Below are 13,463 nucleotides of genomic sequence, written 5' to 3' on the forward strand. Positions count from 1 at the left end.
TCTGATAGCTGTTGAAGGCTGCCAAAGTTTCACAAAATGAACAGTGCAGATTTGCACATAGCTCAGTCAAATGATAATTTTGCACATAGACATAAGTTTGTTTGTCAGGATGTAACTTTACAGTTACACTTGAATATCACAGCATTACTCCACAGTGGAACTTCAGCAAGTTTATTGCCATCAGTGTATTATATTTTAATATTATTGGTATCCCTGAGGTAAGATAACTTGAACTTTTCCCTATTTTCTGGTTGGCTAATTTTCTTTTTAATTTTAAGTAGTTTATTCATTTATTAAAATACCAACCCTCATATCATTTTATAATTCTAAAGGCAGTTACTAGGTTGGTTTTGTTTTGTGATCTTTTTTCATTTGTTTTTTGTTTGTTCATTTGGTTAGTTGGTCTGGTTTTTTTACTTTGGGTTTTTCTTGACTTTTTTTGTTTGTTTTTGGGTGTTGTTTGTTTTTGTTTATTTTAGGTTTTTTAAATTTTATTTTAATCCTTGATTAACCCAAGATTTTTATACCAATTTCATTGTCTGGTAATGGTAACAACTGATGGTTTTTCATGTAGAATGACAGTACTCTGCTTTATAGCAAGCTGCACGTTTTAATTACATATCAGTCTGGCAATGCAAGACATGAAAAACAAAAATAAATCACACTGCAGCTTAGGCAAGACATTGTCATTTTGATAACAAATATACATTTGTTATCATGGCACTGGAAATAAAGAAGGAATAATTAAATCAAGAGTAATGAGCAGTCAAGGTTATCTGAGTTTGTTAGTACCCAAGGGATGTGTAGCTGAATCAGAAGGAATAGAAGCACAGTAGGTTCAAAGTTTCTGGTACTCTGTGTTGAGCATGGTCCTGTGAGAAGGTCTGCTGATATCCCAGACTTGATGTTCCCTTTGCTGGTTCAGGCAGCATATTAGCAATAAGCTTAACAAACATGGACAGTTCCAGATTTCTTTCAGAAAGCTGCTCCTGGAGGATAAAAATAAATTGTCTATTAGCCTCACTATATACATTCTTTGTCCAGAAAATAAGACTGCCATGTTCTGCTTGGCCTAGAAATTTCAAAACTTTTGCATCTCATCTAGATTCTCCTCCTCAGATTTGGAGCCTTGTCTAAGTTTGAAAGACAGGTGTCTGCTAAGAAAGGCAGGAGTCTCTCTTGAAATGGAAAATGTAAACCCCTGCCCTCTGAATTGCTATAATTTTGAAATTAAGAGGCTCTCAGGCAAAGATATGGGAGTAGGAATAACAGTTCTTAGGAAAAATAAAAATAAAATAAAAATGCACTAATGCAAAACAACACTGACAGAGTCAGAATATTGTTAGCGTCAGGATCCACACACAATCAGAATTGATTGTATATGAAGGTGTTTTATTGAAGCGTGCGGAAGCCCGGGGGTGAGACCCCAGATCTGGGCTTCAACGATACACCCGAATCGGTAGCTTATAACCCCTTCTACTCCTCCCCACCCCACACTGATTATTAACTTGTATTGTTCTATTCTAGTTCCCATTTCTACACAGGTGCTGTTTCGCTTGACTTACTGAAGACTATACTTGATTTACTGAAGACCATGCTTGATTTCGTTAAGACAATTACTGTTTACAGGGCTATCATTCACTCCCAAGGTCTGGCTGTCCTGCAGGTCCAGGCCTGTTCCTTCTACCTGCCTGCTCTGGCCACCACCAACCCCCGATACAGTTTAGAAATCATTCCTATGATTTCAGTTCTAAGCTACTAAATTTAACCCTTACTCTATCAATATGACCTGACACCCTGTTGGTCAGGGTGTTGACAGCAGTCTAATTAAATGGTGGCTGCAGTCCTCCTGCAGTGCCAGGTGTGGTTCTGTTGAAGCAGTGATCCTGTAGAAGGGTGTAGTTTTCCTCTGAAGGTCCAGTGATGGTGTAGATGGGCCTGATCTTCCTCTGGGAATCCAGATTGGTTGTGGAAGAGATAAGGAAAACTGCCCAATTAACAGAAGATAACTTGCCCATCTGTAACAGATGGTGATAGAATACACACCTCCAGCCACATCTTGCAGTTGCAACCTGAGACAATCTTGCAACACAGGAGTCCAATTGTAGGATTTGTGTAGGAATTTAGGTTCTTTCCAGACATGTTGTAGATGTATTTTACATGCATTATTTAGACTTTTTTACCTGCTTTAACAGCAAAAGTGCCTATTTTTCTTCATTTTATGAGGAAAAAATTTTGTTCCTGATAAACTTTTACACCAAAACTAAGCATTGCAATAATAAGGGAGGCCTTAACCATATCTTCTTTGACTCATTGTTCCTAATGTTCTTTTCAGGCATGCAAAGCTTGAATGACTAAACCAGGCATTTAAGGTTATAAAAATAATGGTTCATTTTATAAGAAAAATAAGACTAATTTTCTTGTGCTTTCTTACGTATTACCAATGTCCCTTCTGTCTTTCAATACCCTTCTCACATTATAGATACAATTTTTGACTATGTTTTTCAAAGTATCTGGATCTCCTTTGAAAAATAGTTGCATTTAATTTTCTATAATATTGTTTATATATATTTTAATGACCATTATGACAAAAGTTATTCCTGCTTATCCAGCATAAGGCGATCTCTACCACCTTATTATGAAAACTAACCCGAAAGCCAGCTTCATGATTAAAGCTGTCCAAAATCTGTCATACCCCAGGGAATAGTGTGTCCCCCATAGACACCCTACTTAATTCCATCTTTTCTTTCAGTTTTCTAATTCATCTGTTCCTTTTTTTTCCCCTAATTATACCATCATCCCCATTAAATTGATATTGACATCAGGGTCAAGTCTTGCCCTGTACTGCTCCTGGGCAATTAGAAAATGGAAAGCAAGTAAGGAGATGAATGATAGACATTGGAGTAGGTTAGGTGACCTGTGCTCTACAACAAGGTTTTGTAACCTGGTCTCATGACAAATGAAGAAACAGTAAAAAAATAACATAAAAAATCAACCCAAATGTAGCGGAAGTTCTGTCCATATAAGCATTACAAGAGTTTCCTAGTGAGGGTGATTAAGGAAAGTGTTTTGGGAAGAATACAGAAAAATCAACATCTTCTGTTGTCCTCTCTCATCTTCCAAGGCCAGAGGTATAACATGCACATGCCAGCAGCCTGTATTCAAGAAAGGAAGAAGTGATTTATTATTTCCTATTGAAAGGAATCTAAATATTAATAAATATTAAATTATTTTCAGGTCTTTGGAAAACAGAAGACACTTCTAACAACATAATTTGATTTCTTGAATAATATGGATCATAAAATGTCACCAAATTACTCCTGTCATGCCTTTTAAAAGTTTTGATCTTGATTTCAACTACAAATCCAATACACGTTCCATTGATCCTCATGTGTGTATATATGTACGAGTGACTAATTCCTTATATATTAGAATTGCCCATTTCCATTTTATGTCCTTGTTTAGAAAAATATCACAGTAATACATGCACCTAATTTTATTCTTTTCTTGCAAAGTCCAGAACTCAATTTTAGTATTCACCATGGACTTTTGACTCGTAATTTTTCATCTTCTTTATATTTCTCTCTCCAAACCCACTTTCCAGGATTTTATTATTTTAAAATCTTTGCTTATCATCTTGTGCTTCAGATTCCTTGCCCTATCTTCTATCTCCTGATCTTTGCTGCCTATTGGTTTTCCAAGCTTATAAACTTTTTTCCCGGCTTTCTTAGTAGAAACACTGTGACCATAGCTAGGTGAGATGGGTTGTTCTTTCAGTTTTTAATGGAACAGTAGCTTGTAGCAGCTATTGAAGGCAAAATTTGTTCAGGTTTGAAATTCTAAACTGAAGAAAGCTCAGAATGTTTGGAAACATACAGGTCAAACTTGTTCATCCTTCTCCTGAGCAAAAAGTGTGACATTTTAAACAGATGGATTTATTTACTGGATCTTACAGTTCTGGAACCTGCAAGGAAGTAATTTTTGAATTAAAGGAAGTACCATTGCTTTGAAATCACCCAGTGAAAATTGATCCAAAATAACTATATTAAAGAAGTGGGCAGCTTCATTAACAACTGAAGGCACTGGTGAAACACATCTTCCTTTCTTAATAGTAGAGAGGAATTTGGGCATTTCTGTGGAAGTGCACAGACTGAAGTAAATTTCCAGAATCCTTGCAGAATGACACTGGAGTGATCAGAATTGGGGGTTTAGTTTTTGTTTACCTTCTGGCTCAGATCCATACCCTGAATGCTATCCTTTTTCAAAAGACAAGACTCTCTTAATAGAGCACTCTACCTACTTTAAAACCTAGGGCAGACTATGTCTGTGACTCAGAGGTACAGGAACAGAAGAGAATAATGGGAGGGAGCACTGAGCATCTTTCTTTATAATTTCTTTTTTCTGCACCTTCAGTAGAAATCAGTTCATCCTTAATTCTATGTATACCAATAATTTTTTCACTAAACTGATGTTTACCTTGGTTGTGAACAGATACTAAAAATAATAAAAAGCTACAGGTGAGTCAGACAGAACAGTGGTATGACATTGTCTCTAAGTTAAAAAAAGTTATCTGCAGCATTGTTGTATTATAAAATAAGGTCATTGTTAAAAAAAAAAAACAAAACCCTCCACGTAATGGAGTTTTATTCTGGAAATATCTGATATTTTTGTGAATAAGAAGGTTGGCAGAACAGTATTTCCAGTTCATGAACAACTCCTGTTCAGCCAGCTGCTTGTTGTGGATCTTATTCTGAGGCTGCTCAGCCTCAGCCACTGCTGTGGTTTGACCCCGGCCAACAGCCAAGCCCCATGCAGCCACCTGTTCACTTCCCTGCCAGTGGGATCAAGGGGTAAAAGCTAGAGAGGTAAAAGTGAGAAGTGTAAGGGCTGAAAAACTCGTGGGTTGAGATAAAGACAATTTAATAGGGAAAGCAAAAGCCACACACACAAAGAAAGCAACACAAGGACTTACACTCCTATTCATAGGCAGGCAGCTGTTCAGTCATCTCCAGGAGAGCAGACCTCCATCCAGTGTTACTTCAGAAGACAAATTTCATCACTCCCAACATCCTCCTTCCAGCTTCTTCTCCTCACTTTTATATCCTGAGCATGATGTCGTACGGTCTGGAATATCCTTTTTGTCATTTTGAGACACCAATCCCGGCTGTGTCTCCTCCTGACTTCCCAAGCACTCAGTTTCCTCACCAGGATGGCAGTATGAAAAGAAGAAAAGTCCTTGGTTCTCTGTAAGCCCTACTCAGGAACAACAAGAACACCTCTATAAAGCTTAATAAAAATATTTGTTTAATGTTCAGATAGGTACTAATGGGTATTACAAACAAAATATATTAAGCTCTAGGTACCTCCTTAAGCAATTTTGAAAATCCTTCTAGTAGTGGATGAATCTTTAGATGATTAAATAAAGGTGTAACTAGGGTTTTGTGAAAGAGTTAGGCTTTAGGGAAAGGGTTATTTTTGGTGTTGTTTGAGATTTTATCATTAATCTTATTCTTTTATTAAAAATAAATTACATTAGGAATGAGGTTTTCTTTTTATAAACTTATTGTACATTAGCTATGTCTGATGAACAAATGTAGAAAGATAGATATTTATTGATTTAGATTTTCACAATTTTATCAACTACAAATTATTGATAATGCAACTTCATTAGTTAATTAAATAGTTGACTAAGTCAGTGTGACGCATAATATATTTTTATCATTCAAAGTGGCTGGTAGAGACCAGCCCCTGCTATTTCTAAAAATAAGAAAATGCATTTTACAACAGAATGTGAAAAACATAGGCAAAAGCTGATTTTTGAAATTACAATCTCCTATATAAATGTTTTGGAAGCACTTTATAATATTAAGTGCTTTGTAATTTTTTTCCTTCCTTAACTCTGATACTGCTGCTTTTTTTAAAAGTCACATCACTGGGCTGCCCAAGTCTCCTTTGACTTTATGGCTTTTTATGGCTATCTGTTCCAATTGTTTTGTTACCTTTTTTAACAATATTGCAAGAAATGTGAGAACTGACAAGTCACTTTTTCTAGGACAGAGGTCCTCAAATGTCTAGATAGTGTCTAACAATCACTGTGTCTTTGTCAGTGAACACATAGGAAGGAAATATTTGAGGCAGAGCTTCAGATTGAGTTCATATATGTTCAAAGCAGAAGTCTTTAAAGGAATAATGGACAATCTTAATGGAGTTTAAGGCCTCATCATTTTTAACAGTGCTCTGCAGTTTTCCAGACACCTGAATTACACTTTTCATCTGTGATGTACTAAATTCTCATAGTAAGGTAGAAGTTAACATAAGAACTTCGGAAAGACATTTCATTTCACTTTATGTCAAGGTATTTCTGTCCTGAAAGAATCCATTTTTCTTTTCCTTTTCATTTTCAAAATACATTTTACTCTTTCTCAAAAGTATCTGAGATAGACTTTAGTGGGTATTACCAGGCTAGTATCGGTAATAGTTAAAACTTCTACCTGTAAAATGGGTACTTTATCAATTATACTTTATTTGAAAAACAATCAATGTCTCTACTAAAAAGAACCATTATTCTTATTATTATTACTATTAAAAACAAAACAGAAATCAAGACATATTTGAAAAGGCTTAGGGTTTATATTTTTCCTCAGGTTATCTTAATTAATTTAAATGGCTTTGAATTTATCCCAGGAATTAGATAGAAAGTAAAGGGAAGTGACATTTTAAGCCATAGTGTCCAATTTATATTTTTCACTCAGCAATACTCCTGTTTGCTATAAACACTGAAAATGTCAAATGAGCCCTAGATCCTTTTGCTTACCAGGTCATTGCCTACTGTGATACTGATTTATTACTTTAGAGTGTAACAGAGTTTAGACATTACTTATATGCATAGAAAAAGCCTCAGTTTTTTACTAACACACAGGTTGAGTTACAAGAGTGTCCCATCAAGCCTTGCACTGCCTGTATTTTCACAAGATGTGAGAGTTTTATAGAAATAAAAAAAAAGAAAAAAAAAAAGAAAAAAAGCAAAAGTACAGTTCCAGGAAGTTAAGAACTCCAGAGAATATATTTTTGTGATTTTTATTTTGTCCAGTCTGATCTCCATCCTAAGAAATCCCCTAACAAGTGCTTTTCATAGCAGTGAAATGCATAAACTATCAAGGGTCCATTAGAGATAGGAGTTTATCTGGAAAGGAGAGGGTACTAGGCAAAGGGGTGGTTCCAATACAGATGAATGATGCTATATTATGTTCTTTTTATCTTCTGGCATTCTCACATGGGAGAGAATTCTGATGAAAGCAAGAGCATGATTTATCTGTATTTCCTTTTTTTTTTTCTGACAGATTTAAGTATGTAGAATATAGTCATAGAATTATAGACTATCCTGAGTTGGAAGGGACCCATAACAAACATCAAGTCCAATTCCTAAAATGTACATTTTGAAATCATTAGATTTACAAATGGATGAACTTTTTAGTCATGACTAAGGGTTTCCATGTGGTACTAAGATTTACAAGACTATTTGAGTACTAATGATTTTTATATGCACATGATTTTATAAGTATCTCAATAGAAAGGCCTAATAAAACTCTAGTAGAAAACTGAGTCACTGTCCTACATTTTTAAGATATATATAAAACAGCAAACCTCCATTGCTCTATTTAGGAAGCAAGAAATTATTCATCCTAATAATAAATGATCCTCAAATCAAAAGTTCTTCAGAGTTTCATTTTTAAAAAACATATATGTACCTATCTCATCTGCATTAATTTTGCCTATATCTCTTTTTTTGCCATATGTCTTTCAGACCTACAGAATACCAGGAAGACTGAGGAGTCTCAAATCTACCTCATACATAAATTATGAAGTACAGAGATTATACTAATGAAGACTTCTATGGCTCTTTCAGGCTCTTTTCTACAATTGGATGGTCTCCTTTAAGTAAGAGAAATAGAGTTCTGCTAAATCCCTCTGAACATTTGGATATTTCATCTTGAAGAAGTGAAAAAAAAAATCTATAACGTGGCCCACTGCAGAAATGCAATGCAAAAGCACAGGTGCTGAATCACATGAGAAGCATCTGCTGGACCAGCTGTTGCCACCATTGCAGTGCAAGTGGGTGCCCAGGAGTATTTTCTCCTGCAGTTTTGTTTGTTCATTTGGGAAGAATGATAGGTGATGGACTGCCAAGCTGAGATGTGATTATTGTATTAAAGAGTGATTTAGTTGACCTCAAGTGTACCATCTTGTTAGTGACTCCCATGACTGGACTTCTGCCAAGACATATTTGCTGGGGAGTGGACAGATTTATTGAGTGTGACAAGAGGGAAAATAATGTCTCTGTTATAATGGAGAATCGGCATGATCTGTTAACCAAGATAGTATAGCAGAGATGAGTAAATATTCATGATAGCCAAAACTCAGTAACAATGACTAACTTTTGTGTTAGAATGCCAGCTCACTGAGTGAAAAATGCACCTAACCTGGACTTTATTTTGACTAAGAAGCATGAAATGAAAAAGAAGCTGATTTCTCTGAACTGTTAGACATCTGCATGTCTTGAAATGCAGTTACATAGGTGCCTAACTAGCACTTCAGGAAATAAAGCACTTAGCATTTTATTTCTATTCCTAGGAAGTTGTGAGAGAAGAGCATGACTGAGATGCTTGGGTTACATGAGAATGTCCAAGAGCATCAAGTTCCTCACAGTGGGATTCAGGGAGTTATCACAGCATTAAGAGATTATGCAGGAAATAGGCTACAGACTAATAATCAGCCCGAACTTTTTATAAACTTTTACCAAGAGTTTATCAACTGGAGAGAGAAAGCCTCAGGTGTTGCAATCTTTATATTGCAGTGTATTATCTTTAGGTATTTTCTATTGCTTTGGGAAAGCCAGCTATTCTGGTATATTACAGAATACATACCTCAAAACAGTATCTTTTCATTGTACAATCCAAATGCTGCAAAGAAATTTTAAAATAGGGTAGGACTTTGTACTCCACATCATTTTGCAGGAGCAGAGTTTCATGTTTAAACACCACTTAAAGACCTTTTCTCAGTTTCTACTAAGTCAGGTTTACAGGTGTAATGATGAAACCAACTCCATGGGTTTATGTAAAATTTTGCACAGGCTCTTACCACTGAGTCCTCTATTATTTAGATTGAATTTTCCATTAGTATCAATATATTCATGAATAACAGAGGACCATGGCTTATGTTCTTGTAGGTATATTTTGCAAAGAGCTAGTGAGGTCATGGAATTAATTTTGCAACAGCTTATTCAAACAACTGATGAGGCCAATAGTTTACCTCTTCTCATTAGTGTTGGATATAAACCTTTGCCCCTAACAGTGAAAGACAAATGTTTAATTTAAGAAGATACCTAGTTCCCTTATTAATGGATTTCCAGTATGCATTTGTAATGCTCTGTTTAGTGTTATGAGGTTTTTTGCAGATGCATTCTCTACACTTGGCTGTTAGAAGTTTTAATATCTTTAATAAAATGTTCTATAAACATCATTACTAAAATGCAAGCCTGATAGCAAACTGCTAGGGAACTGTTTGCACTATCAAGGTCACAGTCTAAACAATTTATAACAGCTGTAAATATTTAATATGAGTTGGATACTCAAGGATGTTCATACATTTATTTCAACTTTTTTTTGTTTTATGTAGTGCCCAGTGCAATTTATTTCTTAGTGATGATTACATTAAGTCTATTAGAATACATAGAAAAAAGAAAATTTTCCCTATCTGCCAGTATATAACCTGAAAGTTGTAGAATTGTGTGTATTGTATGCCATGGCATGCAAAAAACATATTAGAACAACAAAAGATTCTTTTTCCCTTGCATGTGCTTTCTAGAATGGGAACAAAGACTGCAGGTGTATTTTGACAAATGTCAGCAAGATAAGACTCCTAACAAATACTAGGAGATGAAAACTCAGCTTTCTGGAAGGTAGCAGGAGTTTTGTCATTGGCTTAATCAGAGCTAGAAGTTGCCTTGGGGAAGATATGTTTTGAGGCAATTGCCATGTTTTCACATTGTTAACTTTATGCTAATAATATTTAAAGCATAGCTATTCTGTTTGGATAACAATGGTGAAACTAGAAGCTATCCTCGTTTTGTTTTCTGTTTCCTCATACTCATTGGTTAAAAGGGTTACATTGATATTGTGATCAAATGTCACTCATGCATACATCAAACTTTCATTCATTATACATAGTCTCCATGGCATGTCTGACCTTCAGCCTAACAAATAATATTTGATTATTATCTATTCATTATCTATTCAATGCCTATTGAAAGGATTTTTTACACTTGTTTATTACCTTTTTACTTGGTTATTGTTAACTGCCAATAATATCCTGCAGTTAAACAATTTATGTCATATAAACCACCTTGCAATGCTTTACAAATGGATATTGAACTACTATAATGCAGGTTTTTCCAAGCTAGTCTTGAAGATGTGAATTGTCAATCAAAACCCAAAACTATCCTTATTTATGTAGCTATTTCTTTGACCTCAGCGGAAATAATTTTTTTATCCTGCATTAAATACTATTTCATCTTTCTGTAGGCAGATGTACTGTAAATAAAATGAGGTAATATCAAACTAATTTATTGTGAAGGGCGAGTAATTCTTCCATATCCAGTGTCCTTATTGCATTGTTTCAATAGTCAGGAACTAGAATTGGAGTTATCGTGGTAGTGCTGTTTTCATTAGTTCTTTCCTTCAGAGAATTCAAAATAAATGCCAGCATTTTTTCCTGAGGTATTCTGTATTGTATATATTTTTTATCAAGCATACTGTTCTAATTTCTTTTCTTCTGAATGACACTTAGGCTAATGTTAATTTTAATTTGCTTGGAAAAGCACTAGACACAGCCCCAGCAGTTATAATTTTTAAAACAATATTTCATTTTTTTATCAGGTTTATATTTATTCCAATACTATAATCTGCAAGGAGTGCTCAGTATCTTACTCTCAATGTACAGGACAGGAGAATTCAACATCTAGTTTTAGTGGAATAAGCTGTTCAGGGAGGTGGCGGATCATCATTTCCAGAAGTGTTCGAGAGATATCTGGATGTGGCACATGGGGATATGGTTTAGGGGTGATTATGGTTGTTCTAGGTTGTCAGTTGGTACAGGTCATCTTGAAGGTCTCTTCCAACCTTGATGATTCTGGAAAGGACTTCTGTAGGTCACCTGCTTCAACCTCTCTGCTCAAGCTTTACCACTTAGAGCTGCTTTCCCAGGACTGTGTCTAGATGGTTTTTGAATATTTCTAAGAGAGAAAACTTATTCTGGTCACCACCCTCATAATGAAAGTGTTTCCTGATGTTCAGAGGGAACCTCCTTGTTTTAGTATGTGTCCATTGCCTCTGGGTCTGTCACTGAGCAGCAGTGAAAAGAGCCTGACTGCATCCTCTTTACATTGTCCTTCAGGTATTTATATATAGTGATGACATCCATCATGCTATTTCACTTCTCCAGCCTGAGCAGTCACAGTTCTCTCACAGCCTTTCTTCACAGTATAGGAGCTCCAGTCCATTCACCATCCTTACGGCCCTTCACTGGACTGTCTCTGCAGGACGATGTCTCTCTTGCAAGGAGGATTGCAGAATGTGACACAATACTCCAGGTGTGACCTCACCAGTTCAGAATAGAGGGGCAGGCTCTCTTGCAGCCCAGGACACCATTTTCTATCTGTAAGAGAACATTGCTGGCTCATGGTGAACTTGGTGTCCTCCAGGACCACCACGTCATATTCTGTCAAGCTTCTTTGCAGCTGAGCTGTTGATTGAAGCCCACAGTGGTTTATCCAAAATTTTAAAAGCCTTTTAAACTATCTTTATGCTCTAAGGAGTAGTTACCAATTCTGATATGTTGTCCTATTTGAAAGAACTAAAAATACCACAGTGGAAGCAAAAATTGTGAAACATAAATTTAATTACATTTAAGAGGAATATTTTATTTTCAAGAACTTCAATGAAGAAACTGTGCCTAATTGAGAAGGTTAATACAGAACTTAGGAATTCCCTTTAAACTGTCCTTTCTATCAACTGTAAACATTTACATTAAACTCTGGACTTTCCCTCTTATATTTTACTCTCCAGAACACTGTCACTCAAATGCAAGATCAGTGGATTTGGTCTGTCCCTTATTTCTTCATAAATCCCTCCAGATTTTAGAGAAGGGCCATGCATGCAATATGTAGAAAAGAAAATGAGATAACAATAGCTATACTTTAGTTAGATAAATAAATTTTCCACCTCACTAAAATTCAGGCTGAAGATCACTTTTCTCATTCTTCATTTCTTTTTTTTAACTGTTCCTTGCTTGTGAGTCTGTGTTGCACTGGAGAACTTTTACAAGTTTTCAGAAGTGCTATACAATATGCAGCTGCCTCATCAAAGGCATCTATTACCATTTCAAATGCCTCACTGTAATCAGTCCTTTTAGATAGATCTGGCAGATTAACAGATTTTTCAGTGGTTCTATACCCTTCTTAACTGGTGATGTAAAGCAGGTGAAATACCCTTGGACTCCTGAAATTGTTTTAAATGTTTACCTGCATCCCACTCCAAATGCTTTCTAGTTTTTCAGGGAGTATTTTAGATTGTTCTAATGACAAGACCCCTAACTATTTTTTTCCTTATGCAGTAAATTCTAGACAGCATACTAAAAATTAAGTTATATTTTTACATAAGCACATGTAGTATGGCCATGGAGGTTGAAGAATTATAGCTAGATTTTTTATTGCCAATTATTGATCCTGCATGCATAATTGATAATACTGCATCACACAAATTATGAAGAAATTTGATTTATTGTTGGCATGATTGCTCATTATATAGCAGTCTTAATTGGTTTTCTTCTAAATTAAAAATAAAAAAAGTGTGTGCATATATAAATACATGTCTTTTTCCTTTTAAAAAAACATATTCATATAAAGGATACAAAAATTTTTTACTTGCACTAATTATCTAAGCTTTCATATCAACATTAGTTGATAATAAGACTAGTCTGCTGCACAGTGATGTAATGAGACTCAATTAATTAATTCTAATACAAAGGTCTGATTTGACTAGAAGAAAACTATTAATTCACCTGGATTTCATTTCCAGACAAGACCATCAATTTATAGGAAGGAGTCCAGTCTTTAGTCAAAACTGCTAATCTGGAGCTTGGAAATCTTTTAAATGAGAGAACAGCTTTGCAAATGTCTGTGAACTGTTCATCCAGAGTGTTGTGCTGCCATTCAGATGGATCCTGACAGGCTAGAGAAATGGGCAGAGCGTAAAATTCTGAAATTCAACCAATCCAAATTCAGGGTCCTGCACCTGTGGAAGAATAACCCCAAGCATCAGCACAAGCTGGGGCTTGATCTGCTGGGAAGCACCTCTGAGAACTCTTTTCTTCACAGGAGCATAGTTTTGACAAAAGCAGCTAAAGAT

The sequence above is a fragment of the Anomalospiza imberbis genome, chromosome 1 (assembly GCF_031753505.1).
Source record: "Anomalospiza imberbis isolate Cuckoo-Finch-1a 21T00152 chromosome 1, ASM3175350v1, whole genome shotgun sequence".
Taxonomy (NCBI): Eukaryota; Metazoa; Chordata; class Aves; order Passeriformes; family Viduidae; genus Anomalospiza; species Anomalospiza imberbis.